Here is a 17,051-nt window from a genome sequence, read left to right as displayed (position 1 = left end):
ACGATCTTTTGGATCTAACTGTAATTATTTCCCACATCCAGGTTCCAGGTTATAATATGCAAAAGTCTAAACATTAATCTCTTAATTTTGCAGTAAGAAGTTATACTTATCAAAAATAAAGGCTTAAAAAAATGCACATTTAAGGGGCTACTCTTTTAGTGAAAGTTTTCAAAATGGCCACCAGACAGTGTGAACACATGAATACTCATATCTCACTGTGCAATGGTCTGATTAGCTTGAAATTACAGTAGGTATTTAGTAACAAACACATCAATTGGTTAAAACATCAGGGGCCTGTTTCAGAAAGGAGGTTAAGTGAAAACTCTGAGTATGTTAACCCTGAAATAAGGGAAACTCTGGGTTTTCTGTTTCAGAATGGGAGGTATGTCAAACCCGAGAAAGCAGGGTAAGCCAAGCCCGTTTCTGACAGAGAGGTAACTTATACTCAGAGTCAGTTTCCAGGGTAAATTACTCTGTGAACCTAACCTGGTCAGGAGCAGGTTTTCTTTGGTAAACCCAGAGTTTCTTTCAGTCTCCTACCCTTTTTTAAAGCGCCAGCTGTGTTTAAATAGTTTATTCATTCATTCAAACTGCACAAATGCTTTTTTACTAAGTATTTTGGTCGTATTTCAAGTTCAAATATCAACAAATTATAAATGTAATCTAAATCTAAAGTAAGCGAAGTTTACTTAAAACAAATGAAATGATCTGCCACTTGACAAAAATACATATTGAGAAAAGCATTCTTTGCAGTGGAGGTACATTTATTCATTGCTTATATTTTCATCATGAGGACACTGTCAAACTGACAAAAATGGCATGTCCTTTTATACAGGATCCTGACGTTCACTTGATTAGAAGTAACCTGATAATTAGAATTTCCTTTAGGATTTCCAGTGGTTCGACGCATTGACACTCATATTCCCATCATCACACTTTCTGAAAACGGATTACTGTATGGGATGGAAGGATTCTGCCAGATGGTAGTACAAGAAATATGGCATAACCACCACCACAGCTGTTAAATACATTTATTTACAATTTTTATGGTCATCTTTATTTCCTACAAACACTTTATTCTTTTTCCTGTTGGGTGTTAATATTCTTCCTCCATCTCCTCTTCATCTGTCAGTGGTGCTGGAGTTTGGCTGGCCTGAGTAGAAGTAAACTGTTTAATGTCATTACCCTAATTAATAAATGTAACAAGTGGGATCAGAGAACATTTCATTATGTGAAAATAGCATAAACCCTTTTCACATTTCTGGGTTTCTCAGAGCGGAATTCGTCATAGGGTTAACTTTCATAGCGGTGAATGAAAGAATAAATTAAATATATATTTTTTGTGTCCCCATTTGCTCAAATAGCAAAAGAAAAACTCCACAATAGTGATTTAACTACTTTCAAAAAGAGGGAAAAAATAGAGTGAGTTTGATCATGGGCGTCGGAAGCAAAAAAAATGTGGGTGGGTCCTCAGAAATTTTTTACTGGAGTAGATGCCAATTACATTAAGTACAAATATACCGCTTTACTTGGTAAACGTATAGATCGGAAAGACAAAATTACGTAAATCGCCATATCATTGAGAGTGACAGTAGTGTAGGGGTAAGACGCACGGCATCTAGTTTTGACACAAATCGACCCGTGGTTCGAGTCCGGCCTTCGCCGAAATCAATCTTCTCCCTTTTCCCATCACATATCAAATCGGAAAGGCATTTATTTTCAATACAAATTAAGAAAATATTAGAAAAGTGGAAATAAAGCGTCTAATATGTGGTTAATAATAAGTCTTTATCGATTAGGGGTAGGTAAACAGACATGTGCTGAATGTTGGAGACGATAAAAGTGAGTGGGTCCAATATGATCGTAAAAAGTGGGTGGGTCTTGTCCCACCCACATACAATGGTTCCAACACCCATGAGTTTGATAACGGAAGTGAAAAGAGAGAAAGATGTTAATTTTAACTATCACTCCCATAGACGCTGTATTAGAATCACTCTCACAGCAGCGGTAACTTGTTTTTTGTAATTTGATGCGAAAGTATTAGTGTTATAAATGTACATACATTTAAAAAAAAAAATAAAAAATACAAAAAACGTTGCAGGATTTACAATATTGATGACGATTAAAACACGTCATCACTGTGAAAAGGGTATATGTGGGAAAAGCTGCTGCACATTGGACACTGAATGATATTTAATTAATATGTCAAATGTTTGTAAAGTCATTAAACCAACACCCATGAACATTTTATGCTTAAAGCTTTATCTGATTGAATTATGTTTTTATTTTTCATTTTTAGCTGCTGCCACATTCTTTTTTTTCCTTTTGGATACCATGAAAATTAAACTTAATTAAAATAATTAAGAATCAAACTTACATATTGACCCGGAAGTATGCAAAAATCTTTTTGTTGGGTGCTGTTGCCATGGTGAATCGTAATTTCGTAGCTCCATTGATCGTGGCTTTTCATAGTTGGAGTGCATGTGCTTAACTCAGAGTCAGTCTACTCAGAGTTGATTGAACTACCTCAATTCAGCTGTTCTGAAACCCAAAACTCAGAGTTTCCCATCTCAGAGTAAGTCAACTCAGAGTTCAGGTTTAAACTCAGAGTTGGTTGAACCTCCTTACTGAAACAGGCCCCTGATTCTGTAGCCCCACCCACCAGTTTGTGCATGACATGTTATAGATAAATAATATAGGCCTACGTGGCGCTAAACCGGATCGAACTTCCAAACAATAAACATGCTGCATATGATTAATTGGGATTCCAATATTAGGAATGCATGGTTGAACATTATTTTTTTTGATGATCCAGCTCATGCGTGGAAGACATTGCGCGTTTTGTTCGCTTCATTTCACTGTGGATTCATTTGTAAAAAAAAAAAAAAAAGACAGAATGATTTGGATTTGCAGGCAGAAAGAGATTAAAAACGATGCTGTGCCTTTTGGATCTAACAGGAATGATGCAACACACTTATGTGAGTACAACATAGAGTTTGATTAAAAAAAGATTGTTTGATATCTACTGATTATGTGTATAACTAAGCATAACTATGGTGGAAAAAATGTAAAGAAAATGAATTCTGATCATAATGCATGAGAGTTTATTGTTCACATTTATCCATATATCAAAGGATCATGCATGTGTTTCTGCTATGCTTGACTGTTAAAATCCACGGAGGAGGAGCAAAGTGACCAGCTCATAACCTTAGAGGTCACGTCCACCTAAATGTGGGTCTCATGACCCTAGGGGTCATGGTACATCTAATTTTGAGGGTCCAAGTGTTTGCATGAAAGACATATGGGGTTATTTGAGGATGTGTGGAAAATTACAGAAAGAGGCAGAGATGCTGGCCTTGCAGGGCTCCAGAGTGCGACTAAATGGTCGCATTTTGCGACTGAAACGGGCCCCTGGAAGGATGATACATTTTTTTTTTCAAATAGGTATGTTTACCCTATATTATTATGTTTTTTACAGCTTATGATTATTAAGTAAATATACACGCTGTCTTTTTCAGAGTAAGTACAACACTTTGCCTATTTGCACGTGAAGGTTGTGTTTCTTCCAGCGCCTCCGGGCAGAGCGGCTCCTTTCACAGTAAATGCTGCTCCACACAAACTCAATCTCTGCATGTGCAGTGCAAGTATTTGTATCACAAAAAAGTCTAAATGTTTTCGAAGCATGAAATACTTACTGTCCTATTGGTTCTTTCACACGTCCTTCAACGTATGCCCTTGCAGCTTCTTCCACAAGGGCATCTCTCTCTTGAAGAGTTCTCAGGTAGGTGGAGCATCCAAGCAGTGTCAACACAGCTGAAGCTTCAATTATGGCATCCTGTGCTCCCTCCAGTGCCGCTGCATTCTTGAGCTATTTAGGGATATGGCAATAAGACAAAAAACTATACTGCATCAGTTTTTATTTATTTGTTTTTACATGGCAAGCAGAAGTCAATCATATATTGTGTCTAATCATAAAAAACTGCAATTAGACTGGCCACCATCTTGGTTCATAAATCATTAGGTTTGCTTGAGAATGCTGACCTACAGAAATTACAGTTTGTTCAGTACCTCAGTATTGAAGTCATGGTTCAGTATGGGTTCAGTACAGCGGGGGGAGAAAAGTAAACATAATTGCTTATTTTTCTTCTTTTTTACTTATAGTCATTGTTCTGTAAATAATTTAAAATGCACTGTCTGTAAACTATAAGGAGCCCCTTCTTGCACATTACTATAATATGAACAGTTACCATTAACAACAACTCAAACTATGAAATTGAGTTGCTATTTATTTTCATTAATTATGATTAAGGTCTCCTGTTCGGGAACACATCAGTTTCCCGTGAATTACGCCAACGGACAAAAACAGCTGGGTAAAACAAAAGCAGTGTGCAGACATTGTTCAGTAGTGATTGGGTGTCTCCATTGTTAAAAGCGCTATATAAATAAAGTTGACTTGACTTGACAACAAACTTGCTAACTTATTAGAAACGGCATCATGTGAATGGGAATATCATTGCTACAAGGACAAAAACGAGTGTAATGCAAACACTGCTCCCTTCGTCATTTAAATAGCCTCTCGCTGGTAGTTCAGATCGGGCCAAAGCAATAATAAATGCCATTAGTTATTTGCATTAACTTCTAAATCTATTTAAATCTACTTCTAATTTTTCTACTCCAATTTTTTTTTTGCATTCATTTTTCACAGTTGTCTGTACTAAATAGGTACCATAGCAAAAACTATAGAAATATTAAACAGTTTGAAAATAAGAAATATTAAATACATTGAATAAGTTAATTCATGATGATAATAATAATGATTATAATTACGTTACATCAAAAAACATGTAGCCATCAAATATTGTTAAGTAAACATTACTGATAAGCTGAGGGAAAAGCAAATAGCAATAACATGAGGAACATGTGAATGAAACATATTACAAAAAAAGTGGCTACACTGCACAATGAATCTCTTAATCACATTGTATTTATAATTCAATAAGTCTGTAGAACCAAATCTCCTGCTTTTTATAATTTATGCAGATTCTGACTAAACTAACTTGTGTAACTAATTTGTTTTACTAAAAGTGCACACAAACATATTAACGCTACAGCATGTTTGAAAGCAGCCACCTATCAGTAAGTACTGTTTGACCTTGTTAATAATTTATTAACACAATTTATATTCTACGGACCACTATATACATGCAAGATTACAGGGACTGTAAAGGGGTGATGAATTGAGAAATTAACTTTCCCTTGAGCCTTTGATATATAAAAGTTAATCATGATATAAGAATATCCTGTAAGTTTCAGAGCTGAAAACTTCCTTGGATTGCGCTACCGTGCAATAAACATGGCGAAGATAGCAAGATATTGCGCTGTGCCTGTTTGTGGAAGAACACAGTCCCTGCATAAGCTTCCTAAGGACTCTAATATTATGAGTGGTTGAACTTTATTTTTAATGAAGATCCAGCTCACTTGGGTAAGACATTGCACGTTTGTTCCTTCATTTCACCGCGGAATCGTTTGTAAACAAGATAAGAGGTCGAGACTGGATTTGCAGATATATTGAGATTGAAACACAATGCTGTGCCTTCTATATTGGATCCGACAGGAACGGTGCAACACACTTATGTGAGTAAAACTTGTTTTTTATATGTGATAGTATTGCATTGTTACAAATTGTTTGATATCTACTGATTATGTGGCGTTAGTTTTGAACATACTGATTTGTCTGCAGTGATGTTTTGCTTATGCATGTGCTTGGCTTGTGTGTGTGTGTGTGTTAGCGATGCACGATTCGCGGGCGGGCCAAGTAATAAAAAAATTATTCATATTAATTGTGGGTGAATGAGAGAAAAATTTGTGTTTGTTTGATAAAGACATTTTGTGAGCCCTGTTGGACGAATAATGTTTCCCACATGCTTTCAAAACAATCCCTCATGCAGGGGAGCAGAAGCTAATTGAATATGCAAATCTTATCCAATCATAGCCGTGGGTGTTTACTTCCAAGTCTTCAGTGTGGCACGCCCATACCGTTCCATGAGAGAGGCTCAGAACCAGGGCAGAAAATAGCCTATTACTTATTCATTAAGATGATTTTGAATGTAAAAACTACGCAAATGTCATAAGTTGACCTCAGACAACAGTATAACATTTTTTAAAAAGCCAGTTCATGACCCCTTTAAACGCCTACCAAATAACTAACAATGCATGCCAAACAGTATTTTGTTTCAACACACTGTTAAACTTACATCATGCATGTCCTCTTCCTCACTTGAGAGGACAACTTCAGGTCTGTTTAAAAACAAGTTAAAAAAAACACTCTTAGCCGTTTAGGCATAAAGCAGTGAATTTGCCAGTCATAAAACAAATAACAGGAAATATACATACAGTGGAACTTCAGTCTGAAGTGTAGTACAAGGTGAATCACCTCCAGCCTCATGTGACACGTCGGCTGCTGACTGTCCTGAGGAAACGCAGTCCTGCTTGTGTGTACAAAATTCTAATTTGTTATTTCTTTGAAAATGTTTGTAAAAGTAAAAATGTCACGCACACAAACCTGTAATGATAGCTCGTTTGCCATCAGAAAATCTTCGTCATCACTGGAACTGAAATACAAATATCTAAATTTTAACCCACAACAAACACATTGACCAAAAAAGTAAGGACATTTTTACATGTTGTTTTACTATCACAGAGTAGCATACTCATTTTCTTAGTGAATCATTCAGTTGTTCAGAATTTTCGTTAGTTGTGCTGTTTGCATGGAATAAGAAAAATACAGTATCTTTATTTTTCAAAGATAGCCAAAGATTAATTTAAAATGAGATATAAACAGTCAGTACACAAAATATACCATTTGTATGTCGCAATATGTTCTGCCAGTTGAGACAGCATGATGTTTTGCTTGCATGTGAAACACTCCTGCATGACAGCTGGAACCGGCTATTGAAGTGTATTAAAATGGAACAAAGCATAAACACTCACTTTCTTTACTAACTGATAGTTTATCGGTTTGCACATTGCACTTACATTTTCTTCAGGAGGTTGTAGAACAAGATGTTTCTGCATTGGAATGATGTATATTGGGGTCCTCTTCCCTTTACAGTATTGCCTTAAGTAGGCTACCAAGTAGCCAGAAGTTTGAATAGGGATGTTGGTCAATTCCCTTCTGCGGTCACTCCTGGCTAAAATAAACCCCCCTGCATCTCTAAGGAGTGGGTATGCCTGGTAAAGGCATACCGCTATGTCGGAATGGCTGGCCATATTACTTGAGAAAGTAATTAATTTGTGACCCAGACCACATTTCTCAAGGAGCACTGTGTCCTCAGGACTTGGTGCTCTCTGGTTCAGAGGGACAGTAAAAAGTATGACTCCAGGGAACTTCTCTTTTTCTTTTAGGGTTTTTTCCCTTATAGACTCTGGATTGGAATTATATGGGTGAAAAAGTCTTGCGAGGTTCACCTGGATGTCATCTTCCCTTGATTCTTGGCTACTCTGAGAATCAGAGGTGTAGGGATAAGGTTGCCAGCGGGTGGAGTTTGTCCTGTAGTACGGTGTGGTTAAGGATGGAACAAGACTGTGAGAGGGGGGCATAGGGGTCATCAGAGACGGGCAGGATGTCCCTGGCAGGAGTTCCTTGGGAGGAGGTCAATCTTTCTGCCAGTAAAGTTGTAGTTCTTTGTATCTGGCGAAGTAATTTGCGCATTTCTTCATCTGAACTGTTAAAATACATGCACAAATTTAAAACATAAATTCTTACACAAAAAAAATACTTTTTATTTATTAAATTTGTCTATATTTTAACTTCAAAAGAATTATTAATTTATTCACCCTGGTGTGGTACTAATGCCCCTTTTTTAAGACCACAAGGTGAAATAAAATAAAAAAAGTAATCATAATATTAAAGGGCACACAATATTAATATTAGTTCACACAAAAATGTAAGTTCTGTCATAATTTACTCTCCCTGGAAGTCAATGGGCATCCATCAACCTTTTGTTTACAAACATTCTTCAAAATAAATTTTTTTGTGTTCAGCAGAAGAAAGAAACTTGTACAGGTTTGAAACAATTTGATTGTCGCCTCACCTCACGTAATCTGTTTAGATAGATAGATGGATACAAAGAAAGAAATATAAAAAGTTTGCTTTGCTATGTGCAAAAAACAACTCATCCATCGCAGCATCCGTCCAGCGAACCAATCAGCGCTCCAGGAAAGACATGCAGGTCAGTGCTCCCGCTCACTGAGCTGAGGCACACTGATCGCAAAAGCGACATTTTGGGCGCATGTGCACTAATGTGCTAGACAGAGAGTCTCCATCTGTCAGGACTTCTGAAACTGAGGACCCAGATGCAGATGCAGAGTGAACAAAAAGACAATTTATCGACAAAACTCTAGACAGGGCATGACAAGGAAGTGACAAGGCGTGAGAGTTCAAACAGCAGGGCAGGGACAGACAGACAGATGACAGGCAGAGAGGATGACCACTGAGACCAGTCCAGGGAGACAACAAACTCGAGGATGGTTTGGGAGGAAACGCCCTGATGGTGAGAAAATCCAGGCAGGAACACCAGGAACCTGAGGCTTGATGTCCTCTGTCAGAATCAGCTCCAGACTCGACTGCCAGGCAGATAGAGACAGTGGCCAGGGGAGACACAGGGCACACGCGCAGACACACAGGCAGATGCAGACACACGCGCACGGGCACACACACACACACACACACACACACACACACAGGCAGACGCAGACACACACACACACACACACACACACACACACACACACACACACACACACACACACACACACACACTGATCCCTTAGTCTTCCATTGAAAGTGATCAAAGGGATATCCTTGTACAGAAGTGTCATGAGGGTGGGCTCGTTTGACTCGGGGGAGCAACAGCCAATCACAAATCAACTCTACTTCCTAGCCACGCCCTAGCAACCAATATCAAGTACCCTAGCAACCCAAATAGGGATAACTTCTAATCCGGATGTCATAGAGGCATGGGGGTTGGTTTATATCATTCATTCAGTCTTTGGAGTATCATCATTGGCAGCTGCCAAGCCACTCCTTAGCAACCAAACAGAGTACCCTAGCAACCGTTTATCAAAACCTATATATCTGCATCAGAACATTTTAGAAACATGGGGGTCGGCTCTTTTGACTCATGCTAGCAATCAGGACTTCCAATATGCTACACATTGTAGCGTCTGGAGTCGCTCTTGACATGAGATCAAAGTGGTGGGTCGTTCGAGAAACACCAGAGATGCAGATCTTTTGCACAGCTCTGCCTATGAATTAGTATTAGCATATAAATGAGTGTAGTGGTGCCAGTTGAGGCTGGCCAAATGGCCGCACTATCACCCTTACGACCAGCAGAGACAACGTAGGCCGTGCCGTTATCACCTTGTGAGGAACTTCAAATAGATTCCTATCACACACACACATACAGACAGACACACACACACACACACACACAGACACACACACACACACAAGTATTCCTCTTCATATTAGCCTTTAATTTAACCATCCCAGAAATATGTGATGACCCTTGTGTTATATGTATATTGACCACAAAGTATATATTTGTATGTGTGTGTGATGTTAATCCTAAATGCTCAAAATGGCTCTGTAAAAGAGATACACTGTCTTTCATGCATTTAAACACAGGCATGTTTGATGTCTAAAGGTTTCTCTTTCTTTGTCCCAGTCAGTGGTGCAAAGTAGATGATTATGAGATGTACCTTTTAGTAGGTTTAGCCCTTTTTGAGCGAAACCTTACTCATTTGGCTGCCAGCGAGAACATTCCAGTGAGTGATAAAAGTCCGAACAAAGGGATTTTCCCGCCTCCAATCCACATCTATGATTGGTCATCTCAGATTCAAGATTCAAGAGTTTTATTTGTCACATACACAGTTATATACACAATATACAACTGGCAGTGAAATGTAAACAGGTCCGCTCCATGGACAGTGCAAATAACAGTTACAAGAAATTAAAATAGAAATAGAATAAAATTAGAATAAAAAGTATTAACATAAGTAGAATTATAAATAAATCAAGTAAAGATAAAAATAGGAAATAAGATAAAAATAAAAATATAAAAATTAAAATATAAAAATATAAAAAAAAAAATATGTGGATATGATAAGTGAGATAAACTGTAGACTTAGAAATAAGTGGTTAACATAAATATATATATATGTATATATAAAGAAGTATAATGTGCAAGGTTTATTACAGGTTGTTACGCAGTAACAATAGGAAAGTAAAGTGCAGTGCAATGGCAGTATGTGGATGTTAATGTTTAAACTGGATGTTTATGTGTGTGCGGGGTGAAGTGAAGTCACGTGACTGAGTTCAGGAGTCTGATGGCCTGGGGGAAGAAACTCCTCCTGAGTCTTTCAGTCTTTGCCATCAGGCTACGGAAGCGCTTACCAGATGGCAGCAGGGTGAAGTGAGAGTTTGCAGGGTGATTAATGTCTCTGATGATTTTAGTAGCTCTACCTCTGCAGCGTTTGGTGTAGATGTCCTGCAGAGACGGGAGAGCTGAGCCTGAGATGCGCTCGGATAAGCGCACCACTCTTTGCAGGGCTTTGGAATCGTGACTGGTGCTGTTCCCGTACCACGCTGTGATGCACTGAGTCAGGACACTTTCTATCGCCCCTCGATAGAAAGTTTTCAGGATGGCTGGTGAAACCCTGAATTTCCTCAGCTGGCGCAGGTGGTACAGTCTTTGCCTGGCTTTTTTCACCTGTGTCTGGATGTGTGTAGTCCAGGTCAGATCCTCGGAGATGTTCACACCCAGGTATTTGAAGCTGCTCACTCTCTCTACCGGTGTCCCGCTGATCATGAGAGGGGAGTATGACCGATGCTGTCTCTTCCTGAAGTCCACAATCAGTTCTTTGGTCTTGTTAACATTCAGAGAGAGACAGTTGTCCTGGCACCATGATGTCAGTTGCTCCACTTCGTCCAAGTATGCCGTCTCATTGTTGTTGGAGATGAGACCCAGGACAACAGTATCATCAGCAAACTTGATGATAGAGGTGGAGCTGTGTGTGGACAAACAGTCATGGGTGTAGAGAGAGTAGAGCAGGGGACTCAGCACACAGCCCTGTGGAGCTCCAACACTCAGGGTGATGGAGGTGGAGGTGAACTGGCCTACTCTCACCGCCTGGGGTCTGCCAGTGAGGAAATCTTCAATCCAGAGGCAGAGAGAAGAATTCAGGCCTAGATCCAGGAGTTTGTGTGTTAGCTTAATGGGAACTATGGTGTTAAAGGCTGAGCTATAGTCAATAAATAGCAGCCTGACATAGTTCCCACTTTTGCTGTCGATGTGAGTGAGGCAGGAGTGAAGGACGTGAGAGATGGCATCTTCAGTCGATCTATTGGGACGATAGGCAAACTGAAGAGGGTCCAAAGTGTCAGGAATGGAGGAGCAAATGTTGTTTTTAATGAGTCTCTCAAAGACCTTCATGACTAAAGATGTGAGAGCCACTGGACGATAGTCATTTAGGCAAGAGGGTTTACTGATCTTAGGTACAGGGATGATGGAGGATCGTTTGAAGGAGGTGGGGACAACAGATGTAGCAAGGGACTCGTTAAATATGGATGTAAAGAGCCCTGCGAGCTGATCAGCACAGGACCGCAGAACACGACCTGAAATACCATCCGGCCCAGCAGCTTTCCTGACATCCACACGTTTGAGTGCCCTCCGAACCTCGTCCTCCGAGACAGAGATCACGTGACCGTTGCTGCTCTGAGGGACTCTCTCTGACGCGTCACTCGCCGGAGTCGCGCTGCCGCGATTACCATCAAAGCGAGCGTAGAAAGAGTTTAACTCGTTCACCAGCAACGGATCAGCTCTCACCTCTGCAGAGGATTTAGTTCCAAAAGCACAGATGGTCCTCAGTCCCTGCCACATCCGCCGGGAGTCGTTGAGTTGGAAATGAGATTCCACTCGGTCTTTATAGCGGAGTTTTGCGGCTTTAACGGCGCGCCGGAGGGTGTAACATGAAGCTTTGTACTCCCTCATATCCCCCGTTTGGAGACCGGCATTGTACGCGATAGTGCGCGTGTTAACTGCAGTGCGGATTGAACTGTCCACCCACGGTTTCTGATTAGGGAAGGACGTTATAGTTATTGTTTGTGTGGCTTGCTCTGTCAGTGTGTTGATAAAGCAGAGCGCCACTTCTGTGAACTCGCTGACGTCTTCAGAACTCGCGCGGAACATGTCCCAGTCGACGTCATCAAGAGCTGCCTGTAGCGTGATCTCTGAATGGGATGACCAGCGTTTGACTTCCCTCCTCACCGGGGGCTCTTGAACGAGCCTTTGTTTATATTCCGGTGTGAGGAAAATGGCGGCATGGTCCGATTTGCCAAAAGCTGGCTGTGAACGAGCTTTGTAGGCGTTCTTAAACGGAGAGTAGCAATGATCCAGTGTGTTTGCTCCTCGTGTGGGACAGGAGACATGCTGGTGAAAGTTTGGCAATACTTTCTTTAGGTTAGCTTTGTTAAAATCACCCGCGACGATGAAAGCAGCGTCGGGGTGTTTGTTTATGAAGCCGCTGGTCACATCATGGAGGGCAGATAAAGCCAGCCCCGTGTCTGCCTGTGGTGGAATATAAACGGCAGTGGCGATGACCGAGGAAAACTCCCTCGGTAGGTAGAAAGGCCGGCACATGAGAGTTAAATGTTCCAAGTGAGGCGAGCAGGATCGCGAAAGAATGGAGATGTTCCTAGGATCGCACCATTTCTTGTTTATCATGAAACACACTCCACCGCCTTTAGATTTCCCGGCCTCGGCTGTTCTGTCCATCCGAAAAACAGAGAAGTTCTCGGACGGCGTCACGGCTGTATCCGGGACCGCTGGCGTGAGCCATGTTTCGGACAGACAATAGATGTTGCAGTCTCTCATGTCCCGTTGAAAACTTATCCTGGCTCTAAGATCGTCCATCTTATTCTCCAAGGATTGGACATTTGCGAGCAAAATGCTCGGGAGAGGAGGACTGAATGCTCTTTTTCTCAGTCTGTTGCGGATCCCAGCGCGTTTCCCGCGGTGTTTTTTGAATCTTCGCCGTCGACTCGAGTGGCCATTGTTCAACTCGGCGTCCCGGCGAATCTCAGATGGAAGATTGGAGAAAGTGTCCTGAAACAGGTCAGTGTAGCGGTAACCAATTTCCAGAAGTGTTTTGCTGTCGTAACAGATCAAAGCAGATGATCCGTTGGAAAAAATAGAGAGTAAAAGAGAGTAGAATAATAAATAAAAGCAAAGTCTTAGCGGAGCGACCTGAACGGCGACCGAGCACGGCGGCGCCATCTTAGGAGGAGAAGGTGGGCGTGGGGTTAGTGGACTTTAAAGTACAGTAACTCGAGCACACCCGGGCTCAGTCATCTTGCAAGAACCCCGGACAAGACAAATTTCCTTTTCCTCCCATCTCATCAGCGCGGCTCGCAGGTTTTCGACCTGCGAGCCGGCGCGGTCCAGCCAAGCTGATGTTTCCTTTGAAGATCGACGCGCTCCGCGGCGCAGTCAGCGGACGCACTTAGCTGGACGAGATGAATTTCCCTTCCAAGACGACACCTTTAAAAATCCCGCGGACCAACGAAGCTCTGGAAGAACCAAACGGAGAGAACGCTTCATCGCGCAAACTCTCTGAGAAACGCCAACGCACGCATCTTGCTTTACACAACACCAAGAAACCATGCAAGTATCAATTCTACCGAAATTTAGATGCGTTTTAAAGATTGTACCCCTGTTTAAGGTGATATTTCTTGCTGGCTCCAATGGTTTTGTCTGGGAAGGTGTCGGATCGGACACGATCTTACCCTCCTTCCTTTCCTTTCCCTTCCCCTTCCCCTCATCCTCCTCTTTACTTTCCACTATTCTGTAAATACATGTATTCTTTATGTAGTCATATGTAATCGTAGTATTAATCTTTATTAAAACCATGATATTCACGTTTTGATTGTCATTGTTTGCTCACGGAACACGAGTCCCTTTAATGTCAGATCTAAGCTACGAGCTCTTATAAGCATCGTTGAATGCTTTAATTAATACCATAACTCGGAAAGTTTGTCCTTTGTGGCCAGAGGGACAAACTTCCCGAAAATTGGGTAGGAAGAATAGACCTGGTGAGTGGATAAGGAATCTCCGCTCGTCCTTTAAACGGAACGGAGAGGAATTTTGAATCAACTCCCTTGAGGTTATTCTGTGATTATTTAATATAGATATATCTGTAGTTAATTACAATAAATTATTGTTAACCATATATATATATATTATATTGCATAAATACCGAGGTGAGGTATTCCCATCTTGGAGATTGGTGATTAGATTATGACCCGTAATGATTAATCATAAATCCCTAAATATTAATACCCACAATTCCCTATTGAGCTAATTTTTGATTTAAATATAATATGTAACCCTAAAACCCTACAACATGCTAGCAGTAAATAGCTGACATGCTAATAGTGATTAGCTAAGTGCTAAATCAGGCTAAGAACTTTATAAAACTCCATAGTAAGCATCTGTGACAACTACCCACCACCTAGCAACCCCATAGCAACCACCCAGAATACCTTTGCACACAATATAAAGGTGTAGAGTTCTGCTTCCTGACCCAAGCCCGACAGGTCCCGAAAAACGTGCAGGTTTTGGGTCGGGTTCGGGCTAACGTTTAATGAACAGCCTCGGGTTCAGTTTTGTAACAAAGAAAAAATAAATCAGCTATATACATATAGTTTGCGCGCCGTGTGCTTTGCCTGCTTGCTGTGTTATGACAGAAAGAGAACACGAGAGAGAGAAAGCACACGCAGAAATGCATGCATGCATACGTACACACACACATAGGCTCTATGCGCATATATATATATATATATATATATATATATATATATATATATATATATATATTATCATTATAAGAGGTTATATAAATTCTATCACAAAACTGTTTTGCGCATGTGCTACCGCTCTTGCACGCTATTTTGGTCACAACACAGCAGACGGCAGAAAGCAAACATTACTATGAGTGCGATAACGCAAATAATTACTGAGGGAAAACTTATCAATTAACTTATTATGCGTGAACTTATTGAAGTTTAAAGTTTGAGTTCCAGAGAAATTTGTGACCGTTACACCTGTTCAACCACAGCAAAGTTACGTAATTGGTAAGTCCATGCTTATTCTCTTACATATAACGGTACATGTTTGTACCGTTGCAAGCAATCTTTAAATACAACATATTGCAAAGATGATATTTGCTGTTAGAAATGGACTTCAGGTTCAGGTCGGATTCGGGCTTAACATGTCAATGTATTGGTCGGGTCGGGTTAAAGGAATCTAGGGGTACGGGCAGGGTTCGGGCTTCAGTTTAAAGCCAGTGCAGACCTCTATAATGGTGGCCAAACATATGCAATGCAAAAAGACAATAGTAAAAACATAAACTCTTTGATCAAGAAGTCAGCAGAACAGGGAACACCCACATTATTTCACTATGTACCCAGTGTAACATGTCCTTCACTGGCATTACAAAACAAATCTTAAATCTTCTTTTGTAAATCCTTTTTTTTCTTATGTTCAATGATTAAATGACATCTAAACTACAATGGTAAATATGACATTAGGTCTGCTGTTTATTCTTTAGTCTTTAGTTTAGTCTTACTACATCTTGCTGTCTTCATCTCTTTCTATCATTGTGATAAATTAACCAATCAGAGGCTTCTAGGGGAATGTGCAGCTCATTTTGGGCTTTAGCCCCGCCTACTCAAAGCTGCTTATTCACCTTATTTTGCACTGTAGAAGTAAGCTTTTTTTTATGAATGTGTGAGACTACCAATTCATTACCGCCTAAGGGTAAATAACAAGAATAATAACAAAGTGCCACAAACAGTTAAACCTTTTGTCCTTCAAAGTGGTTTATTTATGATTATGCTAGTGAAACTACAATAATATGATAATGATTTAAAGTTTGCAGTATAAAGCTGTATAATGGGCTGCTTTTGTTCAAGTAAAATAACTGGAAGCGAATGACACCGGAAGCCAAACACATTCAAGTTATGAATGGTCGCAAAAAAAAATTACAAAAAAAAAAATTACAAAAAGCAATTGAGTTTGAATATTCAGACCCTGGTAAAACACTGTTGTTGTGTAAATTAATGGCAAAAACAAAAGTTTTCCATTTTCAGATGAAAATGTCCGCGTAAACGGCCCTGGATAGGAAATGAAACCAAAACAGAACATAACAGATAACAAAAAAAAAAAAAAAAAAAAAAAAAAAAAAATATATATATATATATATATATATATATATATATATATATATATATATATATATATATATATATATAATAATAATATATATAAATATATATAGTAATATAATATATATTACTGTGCTTATTATGTATTAAACCTCCATTTTACATTAAATTTCAGAACTGGTTTAATAGAGCAAGTATCATGTCACAAATGATTTGTAAACCTTAATGAGTGTGTCCTGGTTAACAAAAACGTTTAAGAATACAGTTGAGTATTACAGAAGTGTATTAATAAGACATAAACTGTCACATTTTGTGTATATGTGAGATTACCTTGGAATTATTTAGATACAGGTTTGAATAAAAACAATTATAAAACAAACACCAATGAGTACTTATAAAGCAAATAGTAATCCATAAAAGCTCATTCATAAACAAACCTACACCTCTATGCATCTATAGTATCTGATATATAGGTTTTTTTTCTCCCCTCCATTCTGTCACCTGATGGACTTTGGGCTCTTGCCGCTGTCACCTCTGGCTTGCTTAGTTGGGGACATCTATTCAACAATATTATTGATCTGGCACTACTATGTTAAAACTGAACTGAGCTGAATGATGACTACTGTATAGATAAACAAATCATTTAATTAACTTGACGTAAATCACAAAAACTCAACCTCAACCGCTACACACATGAATTCTGGTTGGTTTGGAGCAACATATTAAATATTTGGATCGATTTCTACAAAAATAAAAAAGTTCCCCT

This window comes from Gobio gobio, assembly GCF_949357685.1.
Source record: "Gobio gobio genome assembly, chromosome: 1".
Lineage (NCBI taxonomy): Eukaryota > Metazoa > Chordata > Actinopteri > Cypriniformes > Gobionidae > Gobio > Gobio gobio.
The sequence above is the reverse complement of the archived record's forward strand: the minus strand, read 5'-3'. Positions refer to the sequence as shown.